Source organism: Gobio gobio, assembly GCF_949357685.1.
Source record: "Gobio gobio genome assembly, contig: scaffold_123, whole genome shotgun sequence".
NCBI lineage: Eukaryota > Metazoa > Chordata > Actinopteri > Cypriniformes > Gobionidae > Gobio > Gobio gobio.
The window spans coordinates 83,903-101,522 of NW_027645721.1; the positions used below are offsets into that span (position 1 = coordinate 83,903).

The window sequence follows — 17,620 nt, forward strand, 5'->3', positions numbered from 1 at the left end:
CAGATGGCGCTGTGAGCTGCGCTGACTCTACTTGGTCGCGCGCACGCAGCTTCATGATCATAGTTGCCAAGTCCGCGTATAACACGCGACTTTGGGCTTCTTTTTTTGGCAAGTCGCGTTAAAAAATCACGAGTCGCGGGTTGCGGTTTTTTGGGCTTATTTTAAAAAATGTGGTTGCTTGTTAGGAAAATATAATAAGCAACTTCGTTTCTTTACATTTATGGTCGCTTTTTTGTCCAATACATTGACTGACACTGTCTTCTCACAACAGGCATTCAGTGCAACGATACAAGTGCTGTAGTAATCTGTCCTTTTATATCCCGCCTCCTTCTCCCCTTCATTGAAGAAAAAGCGCGTTCAACGTGCAGGCATGTGACGTTATAAATGCACGTAATGAAAGTTAGTAGACTTAAATAGACGTACATTTTTTACAAACAATAGCACAAGCAGAGATGGAGAGGAAAGAGGGAGGAGAGGCACCTAATTTAATTAAAAAAATATTTTTGTAATGTATTTAAAATTACTGGCTATTATAAAAAAACAAGTCTACTAATAATAACAGTAGGTATGGTTCGAATTTATTTTATTTTAAATATGTGGCTATATTGCAGCGCTGTAGTGCTTGTGTCCCAATGTGCACACTATCCATCCTAAATAGTGTGACATTAGTAATTTTCAGTACTATTTAGGGCAGATAGTGTGCACAATGAGATGCAGGGCTTGTCTTTTTCACGGTTTGCAGTGTGTGTGTTGTTCACTACTTACTGCCCCTAATATGTGTGCACTAACTCCGACTATGGGTTACCATAATTGGCCTCCATGTCACTCTTTACTCTTCAAACCTCTTCTGTTCACACAGCTGATCGGAGGATATTGTGTGTCCTTTATTGCAATTTGATGATTTTTGGAAAATCACATCTGTTTTTGCTTTTCAAACTCTGAGAGGTTTCAGTTTAATATGTTGCAGGCTCATTTATTGCTAAAAAAATTATTTATTATAAATAATATTGATGATAATAAATAATATAATAATATTGGGCTTGTTTTGGGCTTGTTTTTGAAGCTGCGGTTGCTTATTTGTCTCGCGAGAGTTGGCAACACTGTTCATGATGAACGTCACCGAGAGCAGAGCGCCATTATCGTCAAATATCAAAAGAAACATCGTTATCACTTTCAAGGTAGTAACATACTAACTATTCATGTTAAATTAAAGTAATACTGTTTGCATGTGCTCTATAACAGATCCTCAACGGGGTGCGGGATTGTTTTGTCCCCAAAAGTTCCAGTCACAAAGCAGTGATTACCACACATCTTAACTAGCCTATATATATGTGTGTGTGTGTGTGTGTGTGTGTGTGTGTGTATATATATATATATATATATATATATATATATATATATATATATATATATATATATATATATATATATATATATATAAACTAAACAATTACACCTTACCCTAGCTCACAACAAATACATGTGCAGAATACACACATACTTAAATACATGCTTAAAATGAGCCTAAAATGCAAAATAACAAGACCAATTAAAGTTAGTAACAGTTATTTCAAGCACAAACGTAACAAAACATTTGAAGTAAAAGAAAAAAAGTAATTTATACAGTATAAACTCGTGAAAATGAAGGTATTAAATACAATTATATTTGTTAAATAGTTTTTTTTCCATATTTATGTTGTTTTATTTGTGTAATGTGTTTTTGTTAAATCATGTTCTAATATTGTTTTGAACGGCTTGTGATTTACAGTGGTGGTTTTTACTATGAACTGTTTTCATTGTTTGATTGTTTTTTTGTTTTGTTTTTGCAGGTGCAGTGAATTGTATTAAAACCAGACCAAAAATCGTAATAATAATAAAACTAAATCATAATAATTATTAATGTTAATAATAATATAGGGAGCCCAGCCCACAACGACAACAAAAAACATTCAAAAATATATTGTCCCTGTTTTTAATTAATAGACAGGCCTAATAACAAATGAGATTTCTGAAATGAGAATGTCCAAGTTTCCATTTCAGAAATCTGGTCACCTTACTCTGCATGCATCAAAATGTGTTGCTAAATACTTTTATTTATTTGTTTTTTTTTTTTTACTATATTTTTCTATATTATTGCATATGAATAAAAAAAAAAATTAAATAATGTTTCTTTGTATTAGTTTAATGGTGAATTTTTTTTAGTTCTTATTATTTAAACTTTTTTTATGGTATTAAAATGTATTATGAAGCCCATAATACATAATTTTATATTTTATAATACTTAATACTTAATTTTATTCAGAAGCCCAAACTGGGCAAAAATGTGTAATTTTTTGCACCTGCTGATATTTATATTGTCAAAACATTAGATGAAATTCTGATAGCTTGTAATGTCAGTCAGTGAGATCTTTATAATAGTCTTAAAATGCATATACATATCTGTTGTCACTCTATATTCCCCAATAATGTCTTAGTAAGATTATATTGAAATGCTTTCACAATCTATGCTCTTTAGTTTTTGATGACTGAGAGATGAACAAATAAACTCAAAAGCCTGATGGATCATATTTGATACTCACATTTTAACATGGGTTTCCTAAAACATTATGTATGGATAATCAAACTATTAATCAGACAACAGTAGATTGTGTGCAGATGTTTTTTCAGCAAAGTTTTAATTATGTTTATCATGATCAAAGAGGCCTTAGAAATGTACATATCAAATATTATACAATAGGCTTTATAGGGTTAATAATATTAATATCTCTCACTCAGGGCTGCCAAACCCCTGCTCTTATCGATACAATTAAACTCGCTTTCTGTCGTTTATCAGTTGATGCTCAGGGTCTGGGGGAGTAAGGAGGAAGCATCCCAACTGGAGAAGTGCGAGGCGGCTGCTCTCATTGTGGAGGGAACAGCTCATCAGCTAATGTCGTCGGATGGAGAAGTTGATTGATCCATACCTAGGAAACTTCAGTGAGGTCTTGTGTTAGCAGATTGTTTGCCAAGAATATAAGCTACCGTGCATTGGGGTGTTTTCTGCCATTTCAGGTTGAGTTTATTGAGATCCATGCCCTCCAGTCAGACCAGGAGGAGATAGACAGCCGGTTGTGCTCCGCCTGCATCATGCCGTCAAGCTGGGATTCAAGTCGGCAGTAGTGAGGACCCTGGACACCGACATCTTCTTCATCCTTCATCCTGCATCACGCTGACACCATCAGCCTCGTCATCTACCTCGACACTGGCATGGGCCGCCACCGTCAGCTGGTCAATGTCCCAGAGCTGGCCACTCCTCTTGGGCAGCCGTACTGCAGCAGCTGCTCGGCTACTGTGTGTTTAGTGGTGAGGACTGTACCAGCACCTTCAAAGGCAAGGGCAAGGTGACACCGCTCAAAAAGCTCCAGAAGAACCCCAAATTTCAAAAGGCTTTCAGGTTGGTGGATGAATTTTAGACAGTTGAATTTGAATGTATTGAATATAATATTTGGAGAGAGCAAACTTAGCAATTATCCCATCAATCTTCCTCCAGTCAGCTGTGCGATGAGTGGAAGGTGAAGTTGGAAGTGCAGGAGCAGCTGGAGGTTTTCACGTGTGTGATGTACAGTCAAGCATGTGAGAAATCAGTCAAGCCGGTCAGGAGCAAGATGCTCAAGAAGATTGTGGGAGAAGACGAGACCCTCAGCATTAAGTCGAGAGTCGATTTTGCTCGCCTGCCCCACTGCCAAGACTCACTCATCCCTCACATCCAGCGGGCAAGCGGGCAGCTGAGCCGATCTTCCGGAGGCCTAAACCCTATGACGAGGGTCAGGGGTGGGAGAAGACGGACGGAGGGATTTTGGAGCCTGTCTGGTCTTGTGGACCAATTCTGGCCCCATCTCTCATCGACCGGTTTGCTGATGATGATGGAGAGGGGGAAGAGGATGAGGTGGAGATTGATAATAAACAACCATGATGATCATTGATCCATTTAATAGTGATCAATTTAATAACCTTGCAATTGTTATAACAGAATAAATTAGATTTATACGGCTAAATTTTCAACACAAATAGCAAAAGTTACATCATAATGAGCCTAAATGTGTTATTTGCCTGTTTTTCACCAATAGAGTGGTTGTACCATGTCAATGACCTTTCCATTTGATTCCTGGTGTCCGAATTATATTAGCAAGTGGGTTCATTTGTCTCTGTATGTTGTGTGGTTTAGGAGTTAAGATGGCCGCCAAACGAACCCCATGGGACATTAGTTGACCTCGGCAACGGCAAAAATTCTTAACAAGAAACCATTAGGGTCTCAAAAAAACAGGTTACAAAAAACTGCCTAGCGGATACACGGGAACCCATTTCTCCTGCTAGACTACTTGATTATCAAAGTTTAACAAAGTGAAACATTTTACTCGAAATCACACGTTTTATGTGTAATTTGACATGTAACGTTACCAAAAATGTCAGATTTAATCTAATTCTTTATGATTTCAGTTAATACAGGTGGAGCTGGCAAAGGTGGAGGGTTTCTAAAATCGCGCTGCAACTACAGCAAATGCTAACAAAGCATTTGAAGGTTGAGCATGACAGCTCATTGGCTACTGATACAGCAGGAACCAATCAGATGTGCTCTAAAGAGAATGATGTGATTGCAAGCAGATTGAGTTAAAGGTGCAGTAAGCGATTTTTGAGAAACACTGTTGATATTTGAAATCACCAAAACAAACACGCCCCTACCCAAAAGGATCACACCCCAATCTTGATAGCGCCACCCCCAACTTCACAAACACGCTATGGCGCACAAGCACCTCCCCCCTCATGAGTGGACACGCCGATTGGCTACAGGTGTGTTTTAGTGCTCGGTCCGATCCACTTTCAACAGCGTTTCTCAGAAAATACGCTTACTGCACCTTTAAGGAGCTATCAGCCTGCGCCATCTAGAGTTTCAGGACAGAACTTTTTATTCGTTTTTGGGAAACTATTCCTATGAGCTTCAAGATTGACCTAAATCATTCTCAAGGCCAAAGTATGCAGGATTTACATGTTTACAGTCTGGTACAAATTGTGGTTTTGGTCTATACGGCTAATTTTGCCGTTCATGACAACTGTGAGGGGGGTGAATTTTTTTATAACTCATTCATTTACATTATATAAAGCATTAAAGTTCTGCATAATTAAGGGCGTGGCCACTTCGAGTGACAGGTGGATTGCCCCTGCTGTTTGTCTGCTGTCCGTTAGCTCCACCCACTCCACCTGTTAGCTCATCTTTAGCCCCTTTTCAGTTATCCGGGAGTGACATGCTGTCAAGATGGCAGCGGCCGCACTTTAGGCTTCAGAAACCTATGGGTGATGTCACGGACACTACGTTCATATTTATTTACAGTCTATGTGTGGCAACCGTGCCCTGGGTGCGTCGATTCACTAGGCAGTCGAAGAAAAACACATTGCCCTGGCTAAATGAAGAGTGTAGGATACTTATGAAGGAAAGAGATCAATTATTGAAACAATCTTTAAAATCAGGTCTTTCAACAGACCGACAAAAATGTACCTCATTAAGTAATAAAGTAAAAAAAGATAAACTAAAGCCAACTTCTTCATCAATACTATTGAAGAGGCAAGAGGAAATGGGAGGAAGATATGGCAAACCATCAACAAGCTGATTGGCAGAAAAAGTTGAAAATTAACACTGAATTAGTTACAGATCCAACCATCATATCTACGGAACTCTTTCTTTCTAGACTCTGTTTATGAAACAACTCAACTTTTTAATTCACCTAGCTATTCTATTTGCTCCATTAATTATGCACAGCCGATTTCTATTTACAACAAATAACTGAAACAGAAGTAGCATCAGTGGCTTAAAAAATTCTAAGGCCATGGATATCTATGGCCTTGATACTAATTTTCTAAAAAGGCACAAAGAGACCCATTCATACAGCCCATGACATATTTCATTAATCAGTCCTTAAAGGGGTGTTGAACTGAGAAATCAACTTTCCCTTAAGCTTTTGATATATAAAAGGTCATGGTAATATAAGAATAACCTGTAAGTTTCAGAGCTGAAAACTTCCAGTGTGTGTGTGTCCGTGTCCGCGAGAGTGTGTGTGATTTAATCATTGTGTTTGTTTGATATTTTGCGAGTCCTCTGAGCATTTCCCCAGAAGATACCCATATGGACTGACTGAAGCTCATTAAATATGCAAATCTTATCCAATCCTAGCCGTGGGCGTTTACTTCCAAGTGTTCAGTGCGGCACGCCCATCAAATCCGAGTGTTTTTCAGAGAGCCTCAAAACCAAGGCAGAAAATAGCCTATTACTTATTCATTATGATGTTTTTTAATGTAAAAAAACACACAAACGTCATAAGTTGACCTCAGATAACAGTATAAAAAAAATAAAAAAGCCAGTTCATGACCCCTTTAAGACAATCCATTGTGCCATCAGCTTGAAAGATGGCCCTGGTATAGTCGAAAAATGGGTGGCTAAACTGATTCAACATCTCAATACAAGCAATAATTTATTCCACCCTATGGGATTTGGGTTCAGGGTTCAACTGTGTGTTTCTGGGAAAGGTTAAAGGCTATCTAGATAAGAGTTCTTATGTTGGTGCTGTCTTTATAGATCTAAATCGAGCTTTCGATACTGTTAATTACAAAGTTCTTTTATCTAAATTAACATATTTCAATTTCTCTGAACAAGCTCTTAACTGGATAAAATCATTAGCCTGGCGTGGCCATACTCAATTCTAGTCAGAATATGAGTCTGGTACCGCTCCATTGAGCTTTGATTATGGGGCGTGTTTCAACCGAGCCAGGAAAGACCTCAATTGGATAGACCCACAACCAATCAGAGCAACGGAGCGACGCGTAACGTTAGTTGTCAAATGTCAACAGAACTCAACTGCACTGTGTTGCCAAGTCCGTGTTTTTCTCCATGTCCGCGGGTTGAAGCGACCCCAATTATGTGATTATATAAACCCAGGAATGCGAATTTTAGCAGGCAACCTTGCCAAAATAACATATTTTGCCAACCAAACGCCATTTTTTTCCGGAGAACACCCCGGAAAGTTATTGTTTTGGGCTATAGTTTTGAGTAGCAATTGTGCGCGACATTGCAAAAACACTTGGAAACCCTGTCTGCACGCACGCTGGATTAAGTAACGTTACAAGAAAAATATGAGTGTAAAAAATAATAAAATAATTTAAGGATACACAGAGTACTTACCAACACGATCATCGTTTCTGAGAGAAATAGTGAAGGTGAATGCATATACGAACAAGTTCTCCGTTTAGGATAAGAGCAAATTCAACCCAAGAGCCTTCGATGATGTGGATGATTACGTTACTGTTGATCATCTGTCCATCATCGTCTCAAGCCCGCCCTGACAATTTCATTGGTCCAAACTGTTTCTGTTCGGGCATAATTACTCCTCTATGGAGCGAGTCCAGACCGAATTGCCCGAGCAAAAAAAATTGTGGGCGGGGCTAAATTCGGCTGGCATCCAGGCTATAAAATCATACCTATCCAGTAGAAAGCAACGTGTTTGTGTTAATGATTCAAAGTCCCCATTCTGTGAATGTCCAGTAGGGGTCCCCCAAGGCTCCACACTTGGTCCAATCGTGTTTACACTGTATATAAATGATCTGCCAGAGGCATGTCAAAATCTTGATGTTCAGATGTATGCAGATATGCTGTAATCTTTACACATGCTAAAAACTACCAAGAGATAGCATCCACACTTACATCTGCAATGGCTCACTAAGTCATGTCTCTAGTACCTAAACATAAACAAATGTTCTGTATGGCGTTTACTAAACAAAATATGAAGGTGTCACATTCTAATGCCCCTCCGCTTCATGGCTTCTTCCAAAGCGGTGGTAGTACACGCAGGGGTGGAAAAGGGGTTTCGAGGGAGGACGGAGTTCCAGCTAAAAAAAAAAAAAAAAAGGTTAAATTTTATTTTATTTTTAATTAAAAGGATTTGTATATTTTAGCAACTCAATATTCTACAATATAATAGCCACATATACACGTAATGTAATGAATAATAATAAAGAAGTAGCAGAATATTTTGTGATAAAGGCTGCACAATGTCAACTTTTCTGATTGGCCAATACCGGCAGACTGCAGCCAATGGAAATGCTTCTCCATTGTTACGTGCTTGAGGTAAATTATCTGGAATGATGAACTGTGATTTTTGACCCAAAACCCGTTACTTTAACTGTTCTAAATTAGGATATATCTGGATCAATGTGCACTGACCGCCACAGTGTTCTTGTCAGAGAACTCAGAGTCATGGATAGATGATAGCCTTTTAATGATTGCTTTGTATCAACACAGATGGACATGTGGAAGGTTGATCTAGAACAGTTAAAGAGAAATAATAATTAACATATAAATCACTTAAGTGATATAAATAAACTCAACATAAAGTGTCTTCATCCTCATTCAAGTGATAGCGATCGCTATATTAAACTTCAAAGGATTGACGTCAATGATTCAGCGCCCCAGATAGCAATGAGTCGGCGGACCACCGGCGGTGATCCGGCGGCTGTAGAAGCGTCAGAATTGCGTAATCGCAAACACGTTTGACGGCAAGCGGCAGCCGGCTTCCTACCGCCTTCGTACCGCCGCCGGCCCGCAGGCAAACCGCCGTTCCGCCGCCTTTATACCAAAAGGCGGCCCGTCGGAGGCAAACGCTATTTTCGAGCGATCTGCCTCCGCTTATTGTGTAATAAATAATATATATTTATTTATTATTCATATATTTGTAACATGCAGTTTATGATGGATAATAATTGAACAAACCAGATAAATTCCCATTTGGCATTTTTATTCCACATTTCAAAGTACATTAACTGTCAATGATACAAGATAATATAAATGAAATATAACAGACAATAAATAAGCTTAAATAGGCCTATAAATAACAAAAAACATTTTTACTAAAGAACCTGCATGTTTCCAATTAAATTTTGGTTTAAAAAAAAAAAAAACAGCCTTACAAGCAAATTATAACACTTACAATATTTGTTAATAACAAATAGGTCAGCTCTGGGATGAAAAGAATTACCATTAAATATTATATCAAATAATGAGGATATTTGGTACCAAAGAATGTGCAGGATACCAAATAAATCGAGGTATAACATCACATTTAACAAGCCATTTCTAACAATAGGATAAATGGTAATAATTTAGAGTAAAGCTCTGGAGAAGAATAGAACAGTAGTAGAACAGAACATTATAACAAGCCTGACTATGGGTTCTCCGGTTTTCCCCGACCTCCAGAATGAGGCAGCGCAAATTGGCTTATCTTCAGTGATTTCTTGTGCGCCTATATAAAGGACAAACAACCTCGCCATCCCATATCTATCCAAGGAGCTGCCTTCAAGGCAGGGTCACAGGGAATAAAAATTTCCACAGTAATTTCCACAGTGAACAGTGTGGATTGGGTGAGTGTAGCCTGAAACTTCTGGCTTCTTTAGGGGTCTTGATGTTACTGACTGCAGGATAAAGAAAGGGTTCCAGGTGTCAGTAGTCAGCCTAGGTGTAAGAGGTCGGCTGTGGGTCCCTCTCAGCTGTGCGGCGTCTTTTTCCGCCTTCACGATCAGATGCTCCTTTCAGGTAACGCATAACGTTAACCTGGACCGCCTCATCAGTGGCATCCTGGGTTGCCGGGTTCTTCCGGATGGCTCCTGTAGAAAATACAGATCTGTCATTCCATGTGAATGTCATAAGGCCACACACATCTACTTAAATATATAACAAATTTATATATTTATATATATTACTTTGAACAATGGTCTTCAGGAACATGTCTCTAAAACATGCTTTATCCCCTACACCCGTCCAGGTTGTATTAATGGAAAGGTGATTAGAGAAGATACTCTGAAGTATTCGCCACACGGTTGTTTTTAGGTCCCTCCCACATTTGATTGCCAAAAACCGAAGCTGAAAATACAAAAAAGTGTTACAAATTACATATCTCTGAAGCTTCTCATACATAAATATAAAAATGTGACAGGCTGTGGATTCAGACTGTAGAATATGCAGTGTACAATCTTAAATTTTACTTTTTAGATTACCCTACAGCATTATAAACAAAATCAGCACACTTACTGGAGCTCTTTATCCTGCCTCAAACTGTTGTCAAGCAACGCCAAATGGGTTGTCTAGGGGGAGTAACAGACCCCCTGGCAGGGATAACTCTCCAAAAGACACATTGGCACTGAAATGTTGCAGCATAGTGTCCATTTTGTTGTCCATGCTACGCACAACATCGCCAAACTCTCCAAGACGTCGCAGCATTAGGGTCTGATCTGCACCTACAGGGGTTCACAGAATAAAAGAATAAAGCAGTCAGTCCTGGTCCCTCAACTACTAAACTATGACATTTACAACTAGGTCTACTACATGTACAGGTGGCCCCAGTGGGAATTAAACCAACAACCACAGGTGTTGTTTGCAAGTTGTACCTGATTGCCCAGTACGAGCAAACGTCGTCAACATTGTCCCAACTTGCTTCACCTGCTCATGAAGTGAGCCGCTGTCATCCGAAGCTACAAAATGAAAGGCATTTGGTAATTTTGGACCTACATCACAGTCAAAAAAGTAAAATTTAAGAAAGAGTGCATGTTCTCACCTGCTTGTGCATTGCTTTCCCTCAGGGCTTGGTTCTCATTCTGGAAATCTACATAAAAAATATTTTAATTATATATATATATATATATATATATATATATATATATATATATATATATATATATATATATATATATAAAACAACAACTACAGGCACAATTTTCCATACTGTTAAAGTTTCCAACATCTGCAATTTCCTGTTTGTCCATCTCAACTCCTTTCAATATTCTTCTCCTTATAGCCCAGTAACTAGACATTGTGACTAACAATTTATTTACCTTGAAAGCCAAAACGATTGTCCAATAGTAGGTCACTTGGATGAAGATAACCGATTGTGCTCTGGTCAAGGTATCTGCAAGAAAATGTGAACAAAACCGCATTGTTAACGTTATATACAGAATATACAGTAGCTATGCTGTGGGGGGAAAAACTGGTCAGCCAAATGTGGAACAGTAAAATGTATTCATTCAGTGTAGTGATTCAAGTAAACTGCATTGTCCTCAAACATAAAAAGTACAGCAGTTCAGAGAAATAACTCATAAATGACCTTAAATGCTAGAAGAACAGTAGCAACACAGCACATGTTAGCTAACACTTGCTAAAACTGACCTAGCAGCATGCTTGTTCGGACTAACAAAATAATTTAAATACCTATATACATCATTCTGTTTTGTTAGAAAACACCAAAAGTTAAACTTAAGTCTTTCTAGATGTAAAGCTTTGGCTAACTTACCTACAGTAGCTAGATACATTTTAACATGTAGAACATGGGTCCGTGTACTTGGTGGCCAACGGATTTTCGTTTTAAAAGGAAAAAAACAAAAACGAAAAACGGCTTGTTTCCCAATTTCCATTAGTAAATAGGAAAACAAAAAATGGAAAACAATCCATTTTTCTTTTTTTCTTTTGATATTAAAAGACGGAAAACGGAAAACAATCTCATTATCCGATTGTGTTTATAGATGGAAATCAGAAATCAAAATATGACCAGTTTGAGAGAATGGCTCCTTTATTCGTTTTTTCGTTTAAAAAAAAACGAAAAAACGAGATTTCGGCTTGATTTTTCGTTTTTCGTTTCACGGGTAAAAAACGGATAAATGACTTCAAAATTCGTTTTCCACATGTGGGTGGTCATGAGACGCCCTTTTCCGCTGATTGGTCAAGCAAACCTGAGCATGTGACGTCATCAGCCCTTCCCCAGTTCTGTGTAACAAAATAATAGTCTTCTTAAACTGTACAGGGCATGGGCTTTCTTCTGTGCAACTTAACGCGTTTCACAGAAAAAGTTATATCAGAAATATGAAATATTAATCTGCACCCAGCCTGATTTATTTAGCTGTGTGGAGTAGGCTAAATATGTGTGGTGAAGCTGCGCAAGACAGCGAAGAGCGGGTGTGACCATGCAATGTTCAGACAAGTGTTATACGCAGCAGTCATAACTTTTCTTTACAATACGCTCGGTTTTGGATAAGGGATGGTCATTGCAAATACTGTAGGCCTAATACATATCGGCAGAGGGTGGGTAGCATGATGGTGATTTTAAATTTTACTGTAACTGTAATCATAGCCGCGAGCGAGAGAGAGAGTAGACAGCGAGGAGATGATTGACTGGACGATATAGCGGAGGCAAGCGCAAGATAACTTTTGTTAATAAAAAATATTGATTTGTTTAATGTAAGAGTTTGTCTTTGTTTTATTGTTGTTGTTTTCAATCAAATAGGCCTAATAGTGAACCACAAACTGAACATTCGTTTTAAAGGGGAATTTCCAAAGATTTTTTATATATTAATGTGAGTATTTTGTGTCATCGTTTTTTTAAATAAAAGTTTAATATACGTAGGGTTTTTTTTTTATTGTAGGCCTACAATTTTTTTGTAGTTTTGTAATTTTCACTAAAAATGGTAATGCTGGTAATGCTGGAAATTCATGGTATGCGGGTGTATCATGTAATTTGCTTATTCGTTTTGTTAACGAATAATGTTAATGTTTGTTCAAAGAGTGGAGGAAGATCAAAATAACCACTACAGCTGCTGAACGTCATTGACAAATCTTTTCTTGATAAATGTATGGATAACACAAGTTATGGTGTTGTCACAATTAATCAGTGGGAAAATATCCAACTTTAACGTTGCTAAATGGCATCTATAAAATTATGATTTTCTCTTCTATTTAAATGCACATTTCTTTTAGAAATTGATAGATTTATATACTTGGAAGTCATGCAAACCAAAAATAAGTAGATCCATATAACCTTAACCTAAAATGGCTAACTCATCATCACTATCATCACATGGAAGAGCTAACACTATATTGCTTTTTCTGTAAATGTATTAACATATACATTTTTAGAAAATAAGACATTTATTTATACATAAATACAATTTAACTACAATAAACACTTAAAATAAATACTGAAATCATAGTATTTATGCTACTATCATAGGCTACTACTAAAATATTTAATTGGTAGAATGCATTCCATAGAGGGTTAAGAATAGGGATGTGCCAGTGAGGAAATTTCAAATGATTAATTAACTTGTTAACATTAATCCTGCATTTATCAAGAAAATATACACTGATCAGGCATAACATTATGAAATAATATTAACCTCCCTAATATTGTGTTGGTCCCCCTTTTGCTGCCAAAACAGCCCTGACCCGTCGAGGCATGGACTGACCCCTGAAGGTGTGCTGTGGTATCTGGCACCAATGTTAGTTAGCAGCAGATCCTTTAAGTCCTGTAAGTTGCGAGGTGGGGCCTCCATGGATCGGACTTGTTTGTTCAGCACATGCCACAGATGCTCGATTGGATTGAGATCTGGGGAATTTGGAGGCCAAGTCAACGCCTCAAATTCGTTGTTGTGCTCCTCAAACCATTCCTGAGGCATTTGCGCTTTGTGGCTGCACATTATCTGCTGAAAGTCAACAAGCTTGGCCCCCCCTCTGGCCCCCTAAATTTGGAATCATATCGCATCAAACTATTTTCTGAGAAACTGGTTGCAATGTGCAGTTTTTGCTAGGGATGCACGATATATCGGCAACATATCGTTATCGGCCGATAAATGATTATTTTTGATGTTATCGTTATCGGTCCAATAAGAAAATTTGACCGATATAGTCAAGCCGATAGATAATGTATTATTTCCTTCAGCTGAGACGGACGCGCTGTCCACCATGATGGGTTTGAATTGCTCTAAATATGTTTGGAATCACTTCGAAAAGGAAAATACAGTTATGTGCAACATGTGCAGCGCAAGTCTTCTATAATCTACATAAAATGATAATGAGAATAGAGTAGGCTGTAAAAGAGCGTTGTGTTTCAGCGCGTTTGTTGAGGGAAGAGCGCGCCCACGGAGTTACACCTTCATGACGAGCACAGTCAAGTTTGCTTGTGCATTCACAGCCTTTTGTGCCATTGTAAGTTGTAATATTATATTTATTATTATTCTGTGTATGTAATATCATATAGGATGCGTTTGGTTGAGTTAATTAACGATGCAGTAAAGCACTTCATTGTACCGGCGCGCGCATTTCAAACAGAAATGCACAGCATTAATAACTACTGGGACTGTCCTATACATAACACTGCAATGAGAATATTTCTGTTATAAAACTTAGTGAATTCTCTGGGTTTAGTTGTTTTTCAGCGCGCTGTTGTGGGAAGCGTCAACAACGCATTCTGACCAGCACAGTCAAGTTCGCTTGTGCATTCGCGTCATTTTAAGCATATGTAAGTCGTAATATTACGTTTTTGTAGTATAAACATCTGATTAAAGTCATATAGGATGTGTTTCGTTAAGTCAATAACCCGCAGCGCTTCACTGTACCGGTGATCATCTTCAGCTTCAGCACGCTCTCAAACAGGGGAAGAGCATCCACAGGAGTTATAACCCTTCACCTATGCGTGATTTTGTGCTAATATAAGTTGTAATATTATATTTATTTTGTATAAATATCTGATTGTTCTCATATATGATGCGTTTAGTTGTTAATTAAACTTCTAAGCGCTTCAGTTTATGGTTGTTCGTTCATTCTCTCCAGCTTCAGCGCGCTCTCAAACAGCAACATTATTCCTAATAGACTAGACTAATATTACAGATGTTTACTATTACTGTAATATTAAACATATTTTTTTTTTCAAAAACACAGAGGCATTATTTTTTATAATTAGCACTTTTATTGTTCTCGTATCATTTCCATCAACAATATGGTTTGATTAAAACCATTTCTTTATCGTCTGTGCGGAGGTTATTTCATGCACTTGCATTCTGATTCTTTATTATGCTGTTCAATTACTTGTTTGCATTATTTAGGTATATTATTTTTATTTTTTAGACAATATAATTTTTGGTAACATTTTACAAATAAGGTCTCATTTTATTAATGCATTAACTATCATGAACAAACAGAGAGCAATAACCTTTGTTTCTTTTAGTAATAAAATGTTTGTGTTTTGTAACAGTCCATTCACAGTTCATACCTAATGTTAAAAGACACAACTTTGGGTCTGAATATGTTGAGATTAACATGAAATAAAATTAATAAATCCTGTTGAAGTATTGTTCATTCATTGTTGGTTAACTAATACTAACAAAAATTAAACCTTATTGTAAAGTGTTAAAAAAAAAAATTTGGCCATAGGAGTGTAAAATTAATTTGAAAAGGTAAGGAATCTCACACTGGTTCAAATAGGCTACTGTAGTGTATAGGTTTGATTTATGTTGAAGTGTTTTTGGACATGGCTTTTAATGGTGAGCCTTTTGTTTTTGTAATCAGGCTCTCAGAGTTTATTAAAATTTGTATTTAGATTTATCGGCCAATATATCGGTTATCGGCTTTCAAATATTAAGAATTATCGGTTATCGGTATCGGCCAAAATGTTCATATCGGTGCATCCCTAGTTTTTGCTGTGGCGGTATGTGATGAAAAGAGTACTTTATTGTGTCGTGACCAATAACCTAGGCCTACAATAAAAAAAAACCCTACGTAGGCTATATTAAACTTTTATTTAAAAAAACGATGACACAAAATACTCACATTAATATATAAAAAATCTTTGGAAATTCCCCTTTAAAACGAATGCTCAGTTTGTGGTTCACTATTAGGCCTATTTGATTGAAAACAACAACAATAAAACAAAGACAAACTCTTACATTAAACAAATCAATATTTTTTATTAACAAAAGTTATCTTGCGCTTGCCTCCGCTATATCGTCCAGTCAATCATCTCCTCGCTGTCTACTCTCTCTCTCGCTCGCGGCTATGATTACAGTTACAGTAAAATTTTAAATCACCATCATGCTACCCACCCTCTGCCGATATGTATTAGGCCTACAGTATTTGCAATGACCATCCCTTATCCAAAACCGAGCGTATTGTAAAGAAAAGTTATGACTGCTGCGTATAACACTTGTCTGAACATTGCATGGTCACACCCGCTCTTCGCTGTCTTGCGCAGCTTCACCACACATATTTAGCCTACTCCACACAGCTAAATAAATCAGGCTGGGTGCAGATTAATATTTCATATTTCTGATATAACTTTTTCTGTGAAACGCGTTAAGTTGCACAGAAGAAAGCCCATGCCCTGTACAGTTTAAGAAGACTATTATTTTGTTACACAGAACTGGGGAAGGGCTGATGACGTCACATGCTCAGGTTTGCTTGACCAATCAGCGGAAAAGGGCGTCTCATGACCACCCACATGTGGAAAACGAATTTTGAAGTCATTTATCCGTTTTTTACCCGTGAAACGAAAAACGAAAAATCAAGCCGAAATCTCGTTTTTTCGTTTTTTTTTTAACGAAAAAACGAATAAAGGAGCCATTCTCTTAAACTGGTCATATTTTGATTTCTGATTTCCATCTATAAACACAATCGGATAATGAGATTGTTTTCCGTTTTCCGTCTTTTAATATCAAAAGAAAAAAAGAAAAATGGATTGTTTTCCATTTTTTTTTTCCTATTTACTAATGGAAATTGGGAAACAAGCCGTTTATCGTTTTTGTTTTTTTCCTTTTAAAACGAAAATCCGTTGGCCACCAAGTACACGGACCAACATGCTTGAACTCAGTGTGTAAAAAAGGCGAAACAGCACGTGTTAGCTAACACTGTGCATTGTGCACTATATCAGCGTGCGTGTCTGAACAAACTAATTAAAACAACCAACCGGTATATACATCAAAAATGAACATAATATTGTGTGACACAAAAAGGAAACATGTACTTACTTAAACGCTCGTAGTCGAGGATATTTTCTGATCTCCTCTCTTCAAATACTAAAACCATGTGATGAGCGGCCGCTGTTGGTAAATCTGTATGTTTTACCGGTTTGTCTTCCGCCTTTTTTAGGTATACTGCCCCTCTCGGCCGGTGGAGGTACTTCTCTGTTTTTTTTTTATTTTATTTTTATTTAAATTAGTACATGTATAGACAAGTACAATACAAAAAGTACAATGAGAGAAAAATAAAAATAATAAAGCATTGTGGTACAGTTCCGAATATGTAGAACAAAGAATAGCAACAAATGTAACACTGTATATAAAATAAATAATAAAAATAAGAATTCTGAGATAGAAAATACTTTATAATATTAAGGCAGTCACATGAAATTGAAAAGCTTTCAGGTTTCTGTTTTTGTAAGCTTTTTGTTTTGCGACCTCATGTTTGAGAGGGTTTCAAATATTGTAAAAATCAGCTTTATAAGAGGTAATATTAGAGGGCTTCTTTTGAGTTATTCTTGTCTTATGAATGTAGAATTTTTCCTAAATAATTAATAATATATTTTTGTTTTTCAGAAAAATATGGGTTTTGAAAACAAAGTAAAATGTCATGAAGTTAGTTCAAATTTTTTGTCATGTCTATTTTAAAGTCAGTCCAAAAAGAAATAGAAAAAAGGGCAATACAAAAATAAGTGTTATCCTAAAATGAACTTTCAAACTTTCTTAACCCTCCTATTATGCTAAAAAAAAAAAAAGTATTACATCCATTATG

At 37.0% G+C, this 17,620-nt stretch overlaps 1 long non-coding RNA gene across 2 annotated transcripts; it reads right to left on the reverse strand.

Moving 5' to 3' along the window:
• Positions 1-8,796: 8,796 nt before the first annotated feature.
• On the reverse strand, positions 8,797-17,046 carry LOC307122380. 2 transcript variants are annotated; one of them, XR_013816031.1, is made up of 7 exons: positions 16,858-17,046; positions 10,906-10,979; positions 10,629-10,676; positions 10,462-10,545; positions 10,106-10,311; positions 9,778-9,937; positions 8,797-9,681 (listed from the first exon to the last, which is right to left on the reverse strand). It is a non-coding gene; the product is annotated as an uncharacterized lncRNA (long non-coding RNA). The 2 variants fall into 2 exon arrangements; XR_013816032.1 differs by lacking the exon at positions 16,858-17,046 and having other exon boundaries at positions 8,802-9,681; positions 10,906-11,035.
• Positions 17,047-17,620: the final 574 nt, after the last annotated feature.